At 34.9% G+C, this 20,146-nt stretch overlaps 1 long non-coding RNA gene across 8 annotated transcripts; it reads right to left on the bottom strand.

Annotated features, from left to right (window-relative positions):
• Positions 11,611 to 17,296, bottom strand: LOC109226799. 8 transcript variants are annotated; one of them, XR_002068147.1, is made up of 7 exons: positions 15,727 to 16,283; positions 15,076 to 15,268; positions 14,925 to 14,994; positions 13,812 to 13,869; positions 13,563 to 13,698; positions 13,423 to 13,463; positions 11,708 to 13,114 (listed from the first exon to the last, which is right to left on the bottom strand). It is a non-coding gene; the product is annotated as an uncharacterized LOC109226799 (long non-coding RNA). The 8 variants fall into 8 exon arrangements; XR_002068148.1 differs by having other exon boundaries at positions 11,611 to 11,970; positions 12,596 to 13,698; positions 15,727 to 16,287; XR_002068146.1 differs by having other exon boundaries at positions 11,611 to 11,991; positions 12,596 to 13,698; positions 15,727 to 16,287.

Raw genomic sequence — 20,146 nt, forward strand, 5'->3', positions numbered from 1 at the left:
TGAAGAAAACCTAGCTAGAGCTTTGAATAAATGGGCCGACTAGTTTGGGATTGGATTGGTTTTGATCTGTTTAGTACTAAATTGACTTCAGGCCCAACGATGTTTGGACTACTATGGCCCAATATTCATTGGAACGGGTGATTTACAAAAATGGGTGGGTGTCTTGAATTTTTCAGATTTTAACATTGAGCAAGTGGGGACAAAAGGTTTGTCTTATGTGCAAAACTTGTGAATTTGACTTACAAAAGGTTTGCCCATAAGGTAAGTGGGGACAAAATGCAACTATCCTATAGGAGTCAATTGGTTCGGAGATAAGTTACGCAGGGATTAAGTTATGAAGATATTAGTTATGAATAGATTAAGTTATGCATGTATTAGTTATGTAGAAATTAGTTGTACATGGATTAAGTTTTTATTTTATATGGGTATTAAAAGAACAGAGCAATTTTCATAAAGCACTATAGTTTAGAGCCTATTAGCTATAATTTGCCTATTTACTGTTTGTAGCTATTGTTCAATTATTACCAGCTTGTATCACTTGTATTCAGACGCAAAACGAATACAACTTATGTCAATTGTATTCGTTCCGCGAGCAAATACAACATGTATCAATTGTATTTGTTTGCACAATTGTATTCGTTTGCGCAACAAATACAATTTATATCAATTGTATTGGTTCGCGCAACGAATACAACCAAGGCAAAATACGTAAATACATAAAAATAAAATGCTCTAATAGAGAGTCAAACGCAAGTCTTCCACTTATTAAGTGGGTGCTCTAACCAATTGAGCTATGAGAGCTTGTTGCTCTATTGTTTCGGTTCAAAACAATTGATCTCTTGTTTCATATATTTGCTATAAAATTTAAATATAGCCATGAATGGTAAATTTGATGAAAGTATGCTACGAATAGTAAATATAGTGTATATGTTTGATGTGTCGCATCATTTTTCCTACAAAGAAAAAATTATCTTCATTGTCAGTTGACCCCAACATACCAACAAAATAGGCCCATATTTAGATCCTTACTCCGAGTAACCCAGATTGTACATAAATTGAAAACTAATTTTCATCTGTTTGCCCAGAACACTTAAGAGGTTTTTTATTTATTTTTTCTTCATTCCCAAAACAGCTAATTCTCGCTCCAGCGCCTCTCTCTTTCTTCGCTCTAAGGCACATAGATCCCCTCATCCTCTCTTACCCTATTCTCCCTCCCAACCCCCTTTGCAATTCGCCATCAATGGGTCCAAAGAAGGCTCAGGCTACTCCTCCGTTATCCAAGCCTGCCAAGTCTGATGGCGGCAAACAGAAGAAGAATTGAAGATTTTGAAAGAAAAATAAAATTTACACATATCTAAAAATCTATAACTCTCAAACTTGACTTGCATTGAAAATAACCACTGATTTTGGAAGATTTTGAAGTTTGCAGTTTTGGTCATCATAGTTACGACCTTGAAGTTTCGGATCTGAAACTGGTATATCTTGTCTTGGTGTTGAATTCGGCATCGTTCGCGTAAAGTTGTTAGCCTATTGACGACTTGAATTGTCCAATACTTGCTGTACAACTCGAAAATTGAGATAAAAAATCATAACCATGTAGCAGTTTCTATCAGCATTATATAATAATGTATAATTGTGTATATGGATGTACATACCTCGTATGCACTGACATATACATTAACAAATTAATACATTATTTGCAGTAAGTACAATGCTGGACATTAGGTATGTTATAGTGAAAGTATTATACAATTGCATTTATATACGTTTATACAGTTTATATAATTGTGTATAATGTTGCAAAATTATATATTTTTTCAGTTTATAAGGATAATAAATTGTTAATATATAAGAGGTCTTCATAAGTTTGACACTTTATTTTCTTCTTCTTCTTTTTCGTGTATTTGTTGCATGAAAAATATCTTATACGTTCTGAAGAGATTATACAATTCTTTTACCAAGTTTTTTTTAATGTTGTTGGATTGTTTCAGCAATCACATATCTAATTTTACACTTGTAGTTTAAACTAACAATTCTGATGTGTGAAACCCCAAATGATTCACCACTTAAAGTGTACTAAAAGGTTGGAATATTTTATTGTAAAATCATGTTTTGCCGTAAGGAATTGAGAAAATAGGAGAATATTTAATTTAGGGAAAAAGGCTATTATTACCCCCGTACTTTTGAAAATCATCCATGTTTGTCCCCCGTTACACTTTAGGTTCAATCTCCACCTTCACGTTAATAAAGTCTATACCATTACCCCTAACCCTAATGCCCGTCCTAGTTGGCAGCTGACCCCATCTTTTTATTCCAACTCAGCTGCCAACTAAGCTGCCAACTCATATTCCACTAACTTATTAGACCCAAACCCAACGTCAATACCAAATCTTACTGACCCGTAACCCGTAACCGAAAACCCATCAAATAAATAGATTAAACCCGCCTGAAAATACCTTATTCACTCATTTGCTCGAACCTTCTGGTACTTCAAAGAAAAAACAAGAATCAAAACCGGTCAGGATCCTTGCAGAAGAGTGGCGATTTCAAGCAAGGTAAGAGATTTTTCTCCCAAAAATTAATTTTTCTGTTAGTTTAATCTCTTATCTTAAGTTATCCCAAAAAAAATTCCGGAAAAAGTTTTCCGAATCCCTTTCAGAAACCCTTTTCTGAGTTAGGGTTTTCATAAACCCTTTTTTTTTCGATTTTTTGAAGTTGATAGGTGTTTGTAGTTGTCATAGGGTTTCTAATTTTTTTCTGATTTTGTATATATTGAAGTTATGGTTTACTGAATAGTTCTTTGTTGGTTATGGTTTCACTTCTCCTCTCTTTGACGATAATTTCAAGCTGGTAGTGCGTGCTTTGCTTTTGTATTCACTTGCATGTAGTTTTACAGTAATAAAGCCTTTCTTTACTCTTTTTGTTTGCATGTGCCTCATCTGGTATTGGAAGCCTTTTGGTGGTTTTGGGTTTCGATTATAATATTTTGTGGTCCCAAATTATTTTATTTTTTTATAGAAAAGAAGTGAATCAGAATTTTAATATTGAAGGGTGGGGCTGGGACACTTTATTCCGTATAATACTTTAATGTATGGTCCCCATATCCATGGTTGCTTAATGTTGACTTGCATTATTGAATTGGGCTGATTCTATTTTACTATCTTTATGCATTTATGCCTTTTTCCCTTTATTTTAACTGTCCTTATTCTTTTTCCCAATGCTAATTTTCTCAGTACTAATTTGTTCTGCAGTTTACTATCAATGGTCCTACTGGATTTAGTCTTTCATTATGGTGCAGAGTGGGTCAAGAAGCCACTCATAGCATACTCAAGAAAATTCTGGCACATTAAGTTGGCAGCTGAGTTGGAATAAAAAGATGGGGTCAGCTGCCAACTAGGACGGGCGTTAGGGTTAAGGGTAATGGTATAGACTTTATTAACGTTAAGGTGGAGATTAAACCTAAAGTGTAACGGGGGACAAACGTGGATGATTTTCAAAAGTACAGGAGTAATAATGACTTTTTTCCCTTTAATTTAATACATAAAATCATAAATATTTATGTTGTCGATCCTAACCTCTATGTTTCTTTTAATTTTGTTACTTCATTCATTAGCTTTGATCGATTAGATGATAAGTTAAAATTGATGAAGTTCCAATCTTGTAAGCATATATTGAAGATTCATGTTTCTATTGCCTTATTGGTCTATTAATCTTGTACTATAGATTTATAAAGTTGTGAATAGGCCACATGATTGCAATGTATGTGTATGGGTTGTACTTATCTATAATTTTCTTTATTAAAAATTTGAACAAACCGTTATATAAGTTGGGCAAGATTTTATACGAAAAATCAAAATACCAATCAAATATTGTATAAGTTGTCCAAGATTTGATACGAAGACCAAAATACCAACCAGACTTTATAGTAAATAGATTCGGCTCAACTCATGTACAATATCTACCAGTGCATATCTAATTTAATGACATCGGTCCTCTTTCGGATCTAAGGGCCAAAGTCTATTTAGACTAAATCATGATTAAACTGAACATTCTCTAGCTGGGTTAGTATCAAAATTGAAAAGAGAAATCAACAATCCGAAAATCTTGTTGGAAATTTCATTTAGATTTGGGAAATATTTTCTTATCATTGGAAATGAATCTTTGTCGCGAGAATGAAGAAAACTGTAAGATTAAATCATTTACAAACTATAACAACAAAAGTTGCAAGGAGAAAAACGAAATCAGTTGATGAGCAAAAAAAAATTTTGGGTAAAGAGCGACGACAACAAAATAGGTTCTTCTTCAATCTTACACCTTAACAATCATATTCTTGTGCTCTTGTGATTTTTGAAGTGTCAAAATGCCTATATTAAAAAAAAAATATATGATGTGTTTGATAAAATGTCTCAATTGAACTTTTTGAGAACAAAGTAGGAAACTAATATTTAAAAATATGAGAAATTGTATTCCTTAAACACACAAAGTAAATTGAATAATTAAGCTTACAAAATATTTGACAAAAAATTGATCGAGAAAATATGTTTAATCCTAGTGGTTATGCCTACTTTCAAACAGAAGGCAACATGATAGCAATTTGCTCTACATTTATCACTTGAAAGATAGACTCCATGACGCCAATCTTAGTCTCAAAATGAAAAAAGTTCAAAAAAGCTAAAAGTTATGAATACGATTACAGATGACCCCAATGTCTTGTAATTCATATTTTTTATAATGTAGAATTATGGAGATATCTAGTGACTCTCAAAGTGGATGTAGCGTGCCGATAAAATTTGGGATGGAGTTTGATTCAGATGAGCATACATAACAATGAATAAGCATCTGCAATTGATTTTAGTATTATAAAAGAATATGCAAACAAAAACAGAGTATACGGGTATGTGACTTCAAGAAAATTAATATATTATAAGGAAGGTTATAGAGGTAAAGACAAACTGGATGCTTGGCTCATATTATTGTTAGTCGTCAATCAAATGGGAGTTTTCACATCATTTCATTTGAAAAGAAACATAACCATCGTCTTGTTCCTTCATCTTTAGTTCATCTGTTGCCATCACAAAGAAAGATAAAAATGACCCAAGCATATGAAATTGACTTATTACATGATTCGGGGATATGTCCTAAAGCTTCATTTGACTATGCTGCTCGTCAAGCTAGAGGACAATCTTTTCTAGGCTACACTAAGAGAGATCATAAGAATTATCTTCATGACAAAAGAAAAGATAGTTTGAAACATGGAGTGGCTCGTAGCTTGGTGAATTATTTTGAGGAAGGAACTCAAAAAGATCCTACTTTTTTATTTTCTTTACAATTAGATGATGAAGGTTTGACAACTAACATATTATGGGCCGATGGAAAAATGATAAGAGATTTTAAGATTTATGGAGATGTTATGTCCTTTGATACAACATAGAAAAAATAAAGAATATCGACCCTTGGCATTATTTATTGGTCTCAACAATCATAGAAAAATGGTCATATTTGGTGCAGCCTGTCACATGCATGTTTTATGTCACACAAACACAGTCCGCGCGGCAGCCAAGTCTCACACTTGACTTCAGCCTGCTCCAACACTTAGTCAAAAATTTTAGTAACTTTGGACTTAGAATATTTTAGGCAGCTTTTCAACGTAGTAAGTTAGGACTGATTTTAGGCAACGAAATATAAGTAAAGAGACAGAAAATATAGATGAACATAAGGCACAATATACAGGAAACTCTTTTCCCAACTTTGTATTTAACTCGAGCATACAAAGAAACTCAAACTCGAAGTACAATGCCGTGTACAAGAAGATCACTCTTGACCCTCACAAGACTACTCTTAGCCTTAGGTATTTTCACTCTTGAAAACTAGACTTAGGACTCTTTCCTAACTCAATTGTGTACTCTTACACGTTTTTCACTCATGCCTTAAACATAAAAGGTACTGTCCATTTATAACACATGAACCAACCCCATTTTCTTACAATAGTTGCCTTAGGCTTAGACACTTGTCCCACATTGCCCACTATTTTAGCCTAATATAGTTGACAACCCCCAACTACTAGGATCATGTAAATCATGGCCAATAATAATGGAAAACATGGACTTAAAACGTGCTAACACTCCTGCCAGCATTTTAGCAAAGCTCAACTGCTGCCCATGTGCACAGCATGTGCCGTAACCACTCTTTGACTTGGTCAATCTGAAGCTTGGTGCCCATTTTTGTGCCTTGTCTTGAATCAGGCGCCAATGCCATTGTAGCCAGCTGCATTGTGCCACTTTTTGCCTATGCCATTGCCCACGAACATGGCCCTTTGCCGCGCCCCAATGCCATGACAAGTTTGTCCCGCGCACTGCCTTCCGTTGCACGTAAGCTTGCCTTTGCCACTTCGTTTTTGCCTTGCCTTGGCATCACTGCCTCACGCCTTGATGCCTTTGCCATGATCAAGTGTCACCCTCAGTCTGCAACTCATTGTCAAGCCCTTGCCAAGCTGCTCGCCTCCGTCAAAGCCTTGGCCATCACTTGCCCGTTTCCCTTTTTGACTTGGTGCTACTCGTGCAACTTGCTTGCAACACTCTTGCTGTCTGATGACAACACTCTTGTTGTCAAGTTGAGCTCAAAGTGGTGGAGGTCTAAAAAACCACCCACACCATTTGAAACTCGACGTCCTCTCGAGGCTAACTTAATTTATGAGTCCTAAGGGGTTGACAAGCAACGCCCATTGGCCTCCTTTCTCTTCAGCTACAATTGCATTCACTCCAGCCACTTGTTTGTCGCTGGTCATTGCCTCTAATGCAGATCTCTTGTCCACGGTAGTCATAGCATTTAACACTGCCTTCTTCGGGCAGTCCCTTGCTCGATGTGGCCCATAACAAAGGAAATAACCACTGAATTTGCAGCCCTTCTTCTTGCATTTTTAAGTTCTAGACTCATGTTTTCCCTTCCCCTTGTCTTCATTTGCATTGTTATTTTCACACTTCTTACACTCCTTTGCCTTGTCCTTCTTTCCGTCGTTGGACTTTGGAGCAGAAATCTCATCACTTAAGTGAAAATCGCCCAATGCATCAACCGCAGCCAGAGCACTTGCGAGGTTTTGAATATTTTGCCTTCGCAACTCAAGTTATGCCCACTATTGCAGCCTGCTCATGAAGTTGTGCAATTTGTCTTCTTCCGACATATTGCTGATGCTCAACATCAAAGAAGTGAACTCTTTCACATATGCTCAAACTGATCTGGTTTGCCTCAACTTTTTCAGTTTGTCCCTAGCAATCCAATACATATTGCTAGGAAGGAATTGATCCTTCAATTCCTTTTTAAGCCGCTCCCACGACTCAATCTTTGGTCTGCCTAAACTTTCATCTTCAGCCACACGAGAGTGCCACCATAACTTAGCATCTACACTCAAATACATGCTAGTCAAGGTTACTTTCTCCTTCTCATCTTTCACACGAATAACATGAAAGTACTGCTCCATATCCCAAAGAAAATTCTCTAATTCACGTGCACTCCTTGCACCACCAAATGCCTTAGGTTCAGAAATTTTCACCTTAAGACGTTCAGCACCACGTTGAGGAGCATCCTCACCCACAGCATGTCGCAGTACCACTATCCCGAATTCAGATCCGCCTTCTCTCGACTTAACCTTGACAATTCTGCCTCAAGGTAGGCAAGCCTTGTCACGAGAGTCTGAATTTCTTCACCTTCAGGAACATTTTCCACCAATGCTTCCAGTTTCGTTAGCCTTTCCCGCAGTTCGTTGTTATCACCAGCCATGTTCTCAAACAAGACCCCAAATCTGCCACTGCCCGTCGTGTCTCCGTCACGAACCTACTCCGCTCTGATACCAGTTGTCACAGGCGTATTGTATGTCACACAAACACAGCCCGCGCGGCAGTCAAGTCTCACACTTGACTTCAGCCTGCTCCAACACTTAGCCAAAATTTCAGTAAATTTGGACTTAGAATATTTTAGGCAGCTTTTTATCGTAGTAAGTTAGGACTGATTTTAGGCAACGAAAAATAATTAGAGGGACATAAAATATAGATGAACACAAGGCACAATATACAGGAAACTCTTTTCCCAACTTCGTATTTAACTCGAGCATATAAAGAAACTCAAACTCGAAGTACAATGACGTGTACAAGAAGATCACTTTTGACCCTCACAAGACTACTCTTAGCCTTATGCGTTTTCACTCTTGAAAACCAGACTTAGGACTCTTTCCTAACTCAATTGTGTACTCTTACACGTTTTTCATTCATGTCTTAAATATAAAGGGTGTTGTCCATTTATAACACATGAACCAGCCCAATTTTCTTACAATAGTTGCCTTATGCTCAGACACTTGTCCCACATTGCCCACTATTTTAGCCTAATATAGTTGACAACCCCCAACTACTAGGATCATGTAAATCATAGCTAATAATAATGAAAAACATGGCCTTAAAGCGTGCTAACACTCCTGCCAGCATTTTAGCAAATTTCAACTGCTGCCCATGTGCACAGCATATGTCGTAACCGCTCTTTGACTTGGTCAATCTGAAGCTTGGTGCCCATTTTCGTGCCTTGGCTTGAATCAGGCCCCAATTACATTGTATCCAGCTGCATTGTGCCACTTTTTGCCTATGCCATTGCCACGAACATAGCCTTTTGTCGTGCCCCAATGCCATGACAACTCTGTCCACTGCCTTCCGTTGCACTTAAGCTTGTCTTTGCCACTTTGTTTTTGCCTTGCCTTGCCATCACTGCCTCATGCCTTGATGCCTTTTCCATGATCAAGTGTCACCCTCGGCCCGCAACTCATTGTCAAGCCATTGCCAAGCTGCCTCGCCTCCGTCAAAGCCTTGGCCATCACTTGCCCGTTTCCCTTTTTGACTTGGTGCTACTTGTGCACCTTCCTTGCAACACTCTTGCTGCCTCATGACAACACTCTTGTTGTCAAGTCGAGCTCAAAGTGGCGGAGGTCTAACACAACCCTTGTATATGAAGAATCAACTGAATCTTTTGAATGACTTTTAATGCATTCTTTAGGATTATGTCTGCGGAGAAATCACATATATTTATCACAAATCAAGATCCCGCAATATCTTTTGTTGTCTTATTAGTAATTCCAAAAACATGACATCGTCTGTGTATGGCACTTGGAAAAGAATCCATTTAAGCATTTAAACCATGTCTTTAGAGCTTATGCATCATTTCCAGAGATTTTAGCTAATTGCTTTACGATTATGAGTATGTAGAAAAAAAATTAAGTCTGTGGCAAGAAATGATGGAGAAATATGACCTTAGATATAATAGTTGGTTGAAAAACACATTTGCTATAAGGGAGAAATGGTCCATGACATATGTAAGAAATACATTCTCAGCAGGTATGCACATCACAAAATTGAGTGAGAGTTTCAATGGATCTTTAAGGGGATATTTGAATTCTGATCTAGATATTGTACAATTCTTTAAGCATTTTCAAAGATAAATTGATGATAAGCGTGCCAATGAGAATAAATCAAATTTTGATTTGACGCAAAGAATATATATTTTAAAGGTTAAATGTCCTTTATTGGTTCATGTTAGAGATGTATATACCCCAACTGTATTTGATATGTTTCAAAACGATCGAGAAATATCCTTACTTGTTTATATAAATAACTCTAGTGAAAGAAGTAGAATTGTGTACATATAATGTTAGAACTCATGGAAGTGTTAAAGAGCACGTAGTAACTGTCAAACGATCATTAACTGAAGTTTCTTGTAGTAATTAACTCGTTGTTTTAATACTAGACCAAAGAGTTTTATGGAAAAGACCAAGAGGAAATATCAGACTTCATTTCCTCAACGTCAAACTGACCAGCAAGTAGACTATGTTTAGGAGATTCATTTTCCATGTTCAGATGCATCAATGACTATAGTATCTTGCGAAATATAATTTCTTTTTCTTGTTTATTATTATATAAAAAATTATTTTATTCGTTAAATGATAGGAATTGACAGAATAAAGCTTTCCTCCATGGTGCCCTTCACAATTATCTCAAGGATCATTCCATGGAATTGTTTGACTCAACTCTCAAGAGCGAGTGAACACAGCTTATGATGCTTCACATATCTACTTTTTTCTAATAATTAACACTACTCATTCTAATTTAGTTCCTTTAAGTAATTATAGAGAAACTATCTTTTTCACATATATGTAATATGATTCGATGTTAACCTCACTGAAGCATTTTTTTTATTCAAGCATTTTACTCTCAATTCTAATTTGGAGTTTCCTCTTCTTAAACAATTGTTTGTCTTTTTCGTTATTTATTCTTCACATTAACTTGAACCTAAAAAATTTAACAATGCAATTGCATACAAGAAACATAATATATTATATTTATTTGATTTCTAGGAAACAAAAAGGTGGAAGAACAAAATTAAAATTGTCCCGGTGAAAATAAAAAAGTTATGATGCCTACCAAAATAATACTATCTCATTTGAAGAAATTTTGGATTTTGGGAGAAAAAAGTTTAACAATTTGGAGACTTGATTGTTGAAAGGACTTAGATCGTGAAAAGTTTCTAGCCTAACTACACTGCTATATTTAAGGAAAGGTTAAAATTTAGGAATGTTTAGTTTTACCCATAGTTTAGGGGATTGTTTAGTTTTAATAAATCTTGGCCTTTGGATTTGAAAAATGGCATGTCATTAAATTAGACCTGCACTGATGGAATTGGAGAGATGCTATATAGGAGATCCGTAGTAAATATGTTGAATTTTATACATGGTTATACATGAATCAGTGTCTGAGGGCCTGTGCCGAACATAAAATGAAGAAATTAGCATAAAGCAAACTAAGTAATTATTCGACTTTATGTTATGATTTATGATTAAAGCATTTAATCTCAATTTTAGTTTTCCGTTAGTATGTCAACAACATTTATTTTTTAATAAAAAAAACGTAGAGTCGTATTAGACTTCATATATATGAGTTTGATTTGTTGCAACTAAGTAATTTTCTCAATATTCAAGATATTTTCTCAATATTCTACCGATGACGTATGCCTCACTTGAAACAATGTCCTTTTTGCTCAAACAACTCTATTAAACTTATTGACTATTTGTTCCGTGTACTTAGATATATGACCCATGAGGTAGGGAGCACGACATGTAATTTAGTAAACCAGAAGTCTCTAAGAGAAAGTCTCTCTTCTTCTCTTACAGTCAATCAATTTCTAAATCTGATTGCCTTGTAGGCTTTACCTCCATTAAACTATTAGCCAATGCTTCATTTCGCCGATTAAATATGTAGAATCCAATGTTGAAGGTAAACTCCAATGTATGAATCTATAAGAAGAAGTCGGAGAGAACTTTTCCGGCGATATAGATTCCATATCCAAAATGCTCGGAAGGAATCTTCAATATTTAAATCACGCAGAACCTATCATGAGAATCCATATAGTTAATATATAAGACTTTTACACTGACAACAAAGATTATATAAAACTATTTCAGTCTTCAAAGTAAATTGAATATATGACCGACAGGGCTATCCAAAGCAATGTTGCTAATTTAAAGAATGGGATGAGAAATAGATAGATCCCTTTCTCTTAAGATATGGCAATAAACTGAACATGACTGTAGAAGATAATTTAATAAATAAGTTGTGCGTCAAATTCCACACAGATGCTACTTTGATTTACCGTACTTACTGTGACTCACTTATACACGATGTAGCCATGACTATATCAAAAATACCAACCAAGGTAAAAACACATAGCTAATTGAATCCATATTTTCGGTTTAGCATTCCTTGTTGCTATCGCATATTTAATCTATACAAAAGTAGCATTGCAAAGAAAAATATTGTGAGGTTGACTTCAAAAGCATTTGTTGTGACACGCATCGTCTGTAACTATCCAAATGAAACAATTAACCTTGTAGGGAGCTTTGGACTTTCATATCCTCTTCTAAGAATCCAAGCCTCATTGCGAGCTCTGACATAAAAAAAAAAAAAACTACAACACAAAGTATATATTTCAGCAACCATATTATAGTTGGCAGACAGTGATGCAAAGTCTAAACAATAGATCCTACACTTACCACTTCCAGCAACACAGTAACAGATCTCTTCATCAGTGTGCAAACAGGGGCATACATAGGATTTTTCGCAAGTGGTGTCGATATTTATAGAAGAACGGAGAATAAATAATATTAATTATCATATTTATCAACAAGGAATAGCCTTAGTCCATTGATTTTATTGAGTATTAAGTTAGAATAGGTTCAATTCTACAGCACCATAATTTTTAACAATATATATCAAGTGGTGTCATTTTCTTTATCTTATTATACCCGTACAGTATTACTGCATATATTTCGTAAAATATTCCAACGAAGTGGTGTCGCGTAACACCGTTTCATCTCACATGCATCTGCCCCTGTGTGCAACTATTCTTCGTAAGACTTTTTAATCTTCTCCTCATAATAGTTATCTTTTCTGGGCAAACCTCACAAAAGCCCTAAAGGAAATTCACTGTGAATGTCAAAATACTTGGAATTTTCAGGATCCAAGTCCATCTATCACAGATAAGAGAGTTCATTTTAATAACTTTGACATACCATGTAAGAATATCCACGAGCCTCCCGAATTTTCTTCAACTCTTCATCAGTTTACACAAAAAAGATCCAACTCTGATTCTTCAATCAGATTGAGTACATCTTGTTTTATCTTTCAACCATTGACATTTTTAATTCGCAAAGGAGATTGATGAAAAAAGGCAAAATTATGTATAAGAAAACAGAAGTATTGGAACAATTAAAGCAGTTTAACATTATAGATGTAAGAAAGGCAAAATCTTCTTAACTTAAACTGTTTCTGAAATACACCACAGGCAAGCAGACAAGAGACATTCATGTATATAGCAAGATATTCATGCAAACTTTAAATTAAAGCAAAATGAAACAGATTTTACGAACTTCAGAGAACTAACAACTTAAAACTTTACATATGTTCATTGTTCAAGATAATGAGATTTACACCAATGACCCTAACATCCCAGCATATTCTACCAAACAAACTCGAGCTCTTCAATTTGCTAATTTGGATTTTATCAACCTTGACTCATCAATGATATATACCTAGTTCATACAGCAAAACTTTAAATAAGTTAAACAAGTTACAATAGCTTAGTTTAGAAACAACTGCAGCACCATGTTATCAGAAGTTAAAGTCAAAACAGCTACTCTTTAACATTTGACGGGTTTCGGTACAATATAAATCAACATCAACCCAGCCTTACTACTTATATTATCCCTTAAGAAAACTAAATTTTGATTAACAGACCAAAATGAAGTTCAATTTCAGAAAATGCACAAAGGATTTGCAGATTTGCACAACGCTGATGCTAAGAAATGAGGACTTTAGTCACTATTGAATTAGGAAGTACCTCTAATATTAGGCACTGCAGAGAAATGAGGTTCCATATTCCTACATAAAACCCCCTTTTTGGTTTATTTTCCATATATTGCAATATTGCATTACATAACTGTCAAGCCTTAGTAGTTCTTTCTCACTATGCAGCTTTACCTTGTATTTTTTCAAGAGATTGTTCCCATGATTTGAACTCGTGACTTCCCGATCACATGATATAAACTCCTACCATTGCGCTAAGGCTCCTCAGTGGTATATGCAGGTGAAGCGTAGTTTCTTTGTATCATAGCTTCTTTGTGTTCAGAAAATTAAAAAGATGATAAGCGATGATTAATTGGATAGCAACTACAATATTTTGCTTCAACATGACATCAAGTAAAGCACTAATGTCAGAAGCAGAATTACCTCAGAAGCTATAATCCCAAAGTCATATGGTTTTCCAAGAGCACCAGGTGATATGGATCTGTACAAGATAGCAGCAGTGAAAATTGCTGTCAACAAATATGATAAACTGTCGTGTAAAATAGACTATAACAACAATGAAATAAATTAGCCATCGACATAATTTTAGCAATCAAATTCTGGTGAAAACACTTATAGATCATGAGCACATTTGGTGTAGGCATGATGTTGTTACTTCAATGTGTAGTTAAATATTATGCCTAAGAAGTAATTGACTAACCAGTTGTACACTATACTTTAAAAACAACATAAATAGGAGCTCATAAACCCAAGTTGAGATTTAGTAAAGATTAGCAAACAACAATACCAACATTTCTAATATAGCTTATAGTTGGATCTAATCTTCATTTTTTTCGTGATTATGTCTTCAAGGTTCATAATATGCACAAAATTATGAACATAAAGTATATGATTAGTCAACAAACGTAGTTTCCAACCTTAATATTTAGAGACTCTGCAAAAAGATTCTTAGCATGCCGGAGTATGTAAGTCGAGGATATTACGTGCGAACACTATGTGCAAGACCATACGCTGCAGAAAATTACTATGAATATGCAGTAACCAACAGTTTGAACAACAGGTGAATCAGATTCCAAATTTTACAAGGGAGAGTAGAAGTCGTCTCATGCCATGCCATATTTTGAAATGATTACACCAATTTATCTGTAGCGTAAAAGAGAAAAAAGGCTATAATGGTAATTGGTGAATGCTCCAACTTATTTTGCTTGATCAATAAAAGAAACTGAACTGATTATAGACCAAATGACTAAAAGTTTTGTACTCTTAATTAAATGCATAAGTGGTTTCTGAAAATGATAAAGACGGTGAGATATAATATTGTTGAGTGGGTGAAGAACATATGTGCACCGACATGGACAAGCCAAATCAAACTAATTCTAGCACATAATAATAAGCTTCAGATAATGCTTTCACAAGAAATAAGACATAAAAGATGATTGTTCTTCCTGATTATATTGATATAAATACAACACATACTGTGAAGCATATCTTAGCATTATTCTTTATAGGCTACAAGTAAAACAGAACAGAATATACCAGTTCAGAAGGTAGTATGGTTCTAACTGCATCAGCAAACTGGCAGCTAGGCATAACTGTTGCGACAATGCTGTGAAATAGAGGGGGTTAGCTTAAAGCTGAATTTGAAAATATCATAAGTACTCACAGTGCAACAACATCAATCGTTTACCATAGAAAAGAGAGTTTACGAAAAGCAAATATCCAACAACATTTCTTCTTTCATAGTTATTGTAATGCAGTTATCTGCTGTTCGGTGTTTGACATTCTTATCATGAGCTTCTGTCATCGAGTGAGCGCCATTGTCTTTAGTGTCGAATATCCATTTATGTAATTTTTCCTCAACTATTGGTACTCCAGTTGTCCTACACATCATTGTGCATCATTATACATATAGTTTTTTAAACAGATAGTAAGGGATACTCATGAAAGAACGGATAAATATAACGACCAGAAATGACACAGCTATTTCACGTTATAAACGTGTATGATTATGAAGATCACCATTATAAAACAACTACCATGTAATATTTAATTACACAACCGATATATCCAAAGGAACTTAAGATTCGCCAGGAACAGAATACGATATCACAATATGAATAACGACATAGCATTATTGAGACATCAACATATAACAACCCATTAAATTCAGAGAGTTATTTATTTATTCAACTGGTTTAACCCACAGTGCACCATCTAACTTAGATTCTAGCAATAACAAAATCACATAACTAAAAATTCATCCTCGTGAAATTTGAAAAAAGAGAAAATTGTGCCGAAGACGCAAAAGATAATTCCAATTTTCTTCAGCTACACTAACCCCAGCTCAGTGTAGAAACCAGAAACTAAGGGCACTGCCTTGTATTTGAAAAGAAAGAGTCACAGTTCTTTTGCAACCATCTTCAATCTGTCATGACGGTACCAATCCCACCTTTTCACATGGACTTCATGGTAATTAAACAGCTTCTGAAAATGTTCTCAAACCCAAATTTTCAGTTTCAATTTACACGACTTGAAAAGAAAGCAATACAGAAGGCTTCTTCTCTCTGTGTCTAGATCCAAAGAGAGTCAAGAAACTTGTTGGCAACCCAAAAATTCCAAAGATGAAATCTGAAAGTGGAAGAGAAACCCAATTTTGAAGATATAATGATCCATTGCCACCGGGACTTGGATGAGTGTGCGATCGAAGGAAAAGATCAAATTAGCAGAAACAAGGACAGCAAAAGTGAACTGGATTTAGGGCTAACGGTTACCGCCAGTGGCGGACCTAGAATTTTACTCAAGCGGGGTCAGCTCCAAAGGTAATCCATTTTAGAGGAAAAAAAAATTTGGTTGCTAATTTCGTTTTGAGGTGGTATTTAAAATATATATAAAAAAAAAAAACAACTACATCATTTTCTATAGTTATGTAAGACCGAAAATTTTCCTTTTAAGTCTTCGATTTTAGATATTTGTGCTTACACTTATAGTTAATAACAATAAAATGAAGAAATTTGAAACAAAATAAACATACAATTTACGAAAGAATAAATAATTAAATAAAATTCAAACTAACCTAAATTTCACATGTCCAGAAAAAGGGCATACGACTTTATAAATTGCAGAAGTATTAAACAATAGTATAAAACATGAAGTAAATGCACAAAAATTCACGTACATGCAACTTTGAAAGTTATTATTTAACAACAAACTATATAATCTTGTATTATAAATATTTCAATACTAGATCTCAAAATAATAAATGAAATGAAGTTAATAAACTAAAACATTACACTCACAATAGAGAACTATGCACGAGATGTCTTATGCATTAATGCCTGCACTCTCACAGCCTCATAAAAGCTAAAGTACAGCAAACAAAGTCAGCAGGGACTGATCTCGGTTCTCTCGCAACAAAATGAACCCACTAAACCGCTACGCTACAGCCTTACAGATTTTCAAGCGGATTCATTTAATTTTATCTCCGATTCTATGTAAAATTTATACATATAAACACCAAAAGAATTTTGACGAAGCGGGTTCAATTGAACCCTCTTGGTACAACGTGGGTCCGCCCCTGGTTACCGCCAGAAGTATGCTACACATGCTCATCAAAGCACAAGTGTTGTAGAGCTACACATCACTAAAAGCAAGAGCGGGTTTAGCTTCCACATCAGTAACCAAAGAGACGATGAAGAGGCGCGTGCCAATAGAGACAAAGAGTAAGCGGAAGGTTTTAGATTTTCAGAAAATTTAAAGTAGGCTGTGTAAAATGTAGAAATACCAAAGTACCCCCAATGTTGATGCAACATCAATAGCCCAGCAGGACAACGAAAAGGACTTTATCGTAAATTTGTGAAAACAGGACGACGAAGAGATCCTTAACTGTCGCTTCTAAATAGTAGGAATTAATGCATAAAAAGGCAAACCAAACGCCCCCTTAATTATTATGGTGTCATATTTCTGTAATTTTTCGCAAAGAAGTTTGTCTGTAGTCAATGACGTCTCTCAATGCTGGATATTGATAAGTTGTTGAGAAAGCGAGAATTACATCCCTTGTCACTTGGCCCAACAATCCATCAGAAAATGGCCCATGTTTGAAGCCCTTACCCAGTATAGCCCAGGTTGTACATAATCTAAAAATTAATTTTCACCAATTAGCCCACCCCTTATTTCTTCGTTCCCCTTTTTCTTTGTTCTTCTTCTCCTTCCCATATCAGCCTTTGCACCACAAAATTTCTCTACAATTGTTATTCTCCTTCAATTCTTTTCTGGATTTCAATGGTTAACTAAGGATTTGAAAAATAAAAGTCACCATTACAAGTGGTTCGAAGATTCGATTTCAGAAATTGAGTTTTCTGATTTGTTAGTTGTTTGGAATGGGTGTTGTCTCAATTGATTGGAATCATCAAGATGAGTTCAAAACTTAAATTTCAAGTGATTTGGAGTAGATTTAGGCTATATTTGAGTTAAATTTCAAAAATTGAGTTTTTCGATTTGTTAGTTGTTTGGAATGGGTGTTGTCTCAATTGATTGGAATCGTCAAGATGAGTTCAAAACTTAAATTTCAAGTGATTTGGAGTAGCTTTAGGCTATATTTGAGTTAAATTTCAGAAGATGCCCAAGGAAGAAGAAGAACACGTGAAGCTCTATTGATAGGATTCATTTGTATAATAATGTATAATATTGTATAAATAGTATAGAATAGTGTATAAACATACCTCATACACTATTATATCCAAGTTTGATACATTATTTACAGGTATTTGGTGAATTTCTCGCATTTTCTTCTTCTTCTTCTTCTTCTTCTTCTTCTTCTTCTCATTCTTCTTATACACCTATATATATAGTGTATCAAGAATATTTTCACTCTGTGATTATACATCTTTATACACTTTTATACAACTATATACATACTGTACCTCTTTGTATAAAAGTGTATAACATTGTATAAAAGTGTATAAGCATCGCTGGCGAAATTTTTGTACGATTTTCACTTATAATTCTTGTATAAAACTAGTCCAAATCTCCAGCAAATAACTTCAAACTTTGTATACAACCTACTTAGACTATTTCTAATAAGTTCAAACAATACCCACTCCAAATTTCTCACAAAATCATAATTGAAATTTAACAAGATTAGCATTAAAGGAGATGAGATTTTAGGTTTCTCGCGTCTGTTTTTGCGTTTTACAGTTGTGATAGGTATGTATAAACCTGAAGATACACAAAATTAAAAAAAAAAAAACAGAGAAGTATTGGTTATGGAAGAAGGCACGGATGAGTGTTGACTGAGTAGGGAACAAATTTTTCTTTTCAGTTTTGTTTGCATATGATTCATTTTCATTCATTAAATTAAATATTTATGGGTGAAAAAATGAAGAGAGAGCTACAATAGGAGTAGATAGGAATAAATGAGGTTGTTATAATTAGAGGGAATGAGAAAAACAAAGATCTTATTGATATTTGGCTATACATTTGCAAACTTGTAACTGGACTAAAATAGTGCAAGGTCAATTTATGAAGTGGTAATTTTGTCGTTGAGAAAACTACACTGTATGGCTTCCCAAAATTTTTATTAACCCGAAACACTCTCTAAGCCCAAAAGTATTCAAATAGTAGTCCACCATAAATGATCTGTTTATTAAGACATTGATCTGTTACTAGTAGCATTGATCAGTTTATTAAGACACTGATGAGTTAGCATTAACACCTAGCTGCGACTAACTTTCTTCATTTTTTAAATATTTTTGAAAAAGCTACGCTTTTCAGTCACACTTTTTCTAATGTATTTTCGTAACCGCTCACGCACGCTAATGCAGATTTATTCAATAAAAGACTCCAATTTTATGGACTTGCTTAGTTCTTTGATATTATGATCAATATAGAAAATAAAACATTAATTTGGTGGGTTGGGGGTTTTCGTCAAGGTTGGGGGCAAAAATTAAAATTTTACTAATGATAGGGGTATATTTGTTCCCATGATATAATAGAGGTTAAATGTAAATAATTTTCGAAAGTAAAAGAAAAGTTTTGACCCTTTTTTCTTTCTTAAATGCAGGTCGAAAACATTAACATTACGCATCACTTTTAGTTAAGGTATTGATGATAGGCTATAATTGCGTATTTTAGTTGATTATTACACTCTAATTTACAACACTTTAATTGAGTTTGAGCTTTAATCGCTAGTGTCTTGCACTAATTGTGTGTTTTATGCCTTGTAGGAGTGATTCCGAGCTATGTAGATGTTATGGAATGAATTCAAGTGATTTGGAGATTTGAAGTCTGAGTAAAAGCTCAAGGAATTAAGCCGGGATCATGTTCGAGGGTCAACGGATGATAGTTAGAACAAACGAAGAATCGAGTAGGCATATTGCGCACTGTCTAGTAAAATGCATATAACTTTTTTCTCAGAACTCCATTTGTTCTCTACAATATATGGTTAGAAAGCTAACTCAAAGGGCTACAACTTTTATGTTTTACGTTTTTCCAAATTTCAAACGAAACAGGGTGAAACATGCGGTCTAAACCGCGACCACGGACCTGACGCGAACTGAGGCAGTGCACTTGTTAATATGCGCGACCACTAGCGCGGTCTCTAGCATGCCCGCGCTAGTCCAGGCCTGGAAACTTGTCCTTTTTCACATTGGAGAAGGTATAATTGCTTGGGCCCAACCCTACTTGGTATATATACATAGAAAAACGGTATTTTGAGGAGTTTGGTTATATTTTTGACACAAATTCGACCTAAGGAGATAGGA

The sequence above is a fragment of the Nicotiana attenuata genome, chromosome 6 (genome assembly GCF_001879085.1).
Source record: "Nicotiana attenuata strain UT chromosome 6, NIATTr2, whole genome shotgun sequence".
NCBI lineage: Eukaryota > Viridiplantae > Streptophyta > Magnoliopsida > Solanales > Solanaceae > Nicotiana > Nicotiana attenuata.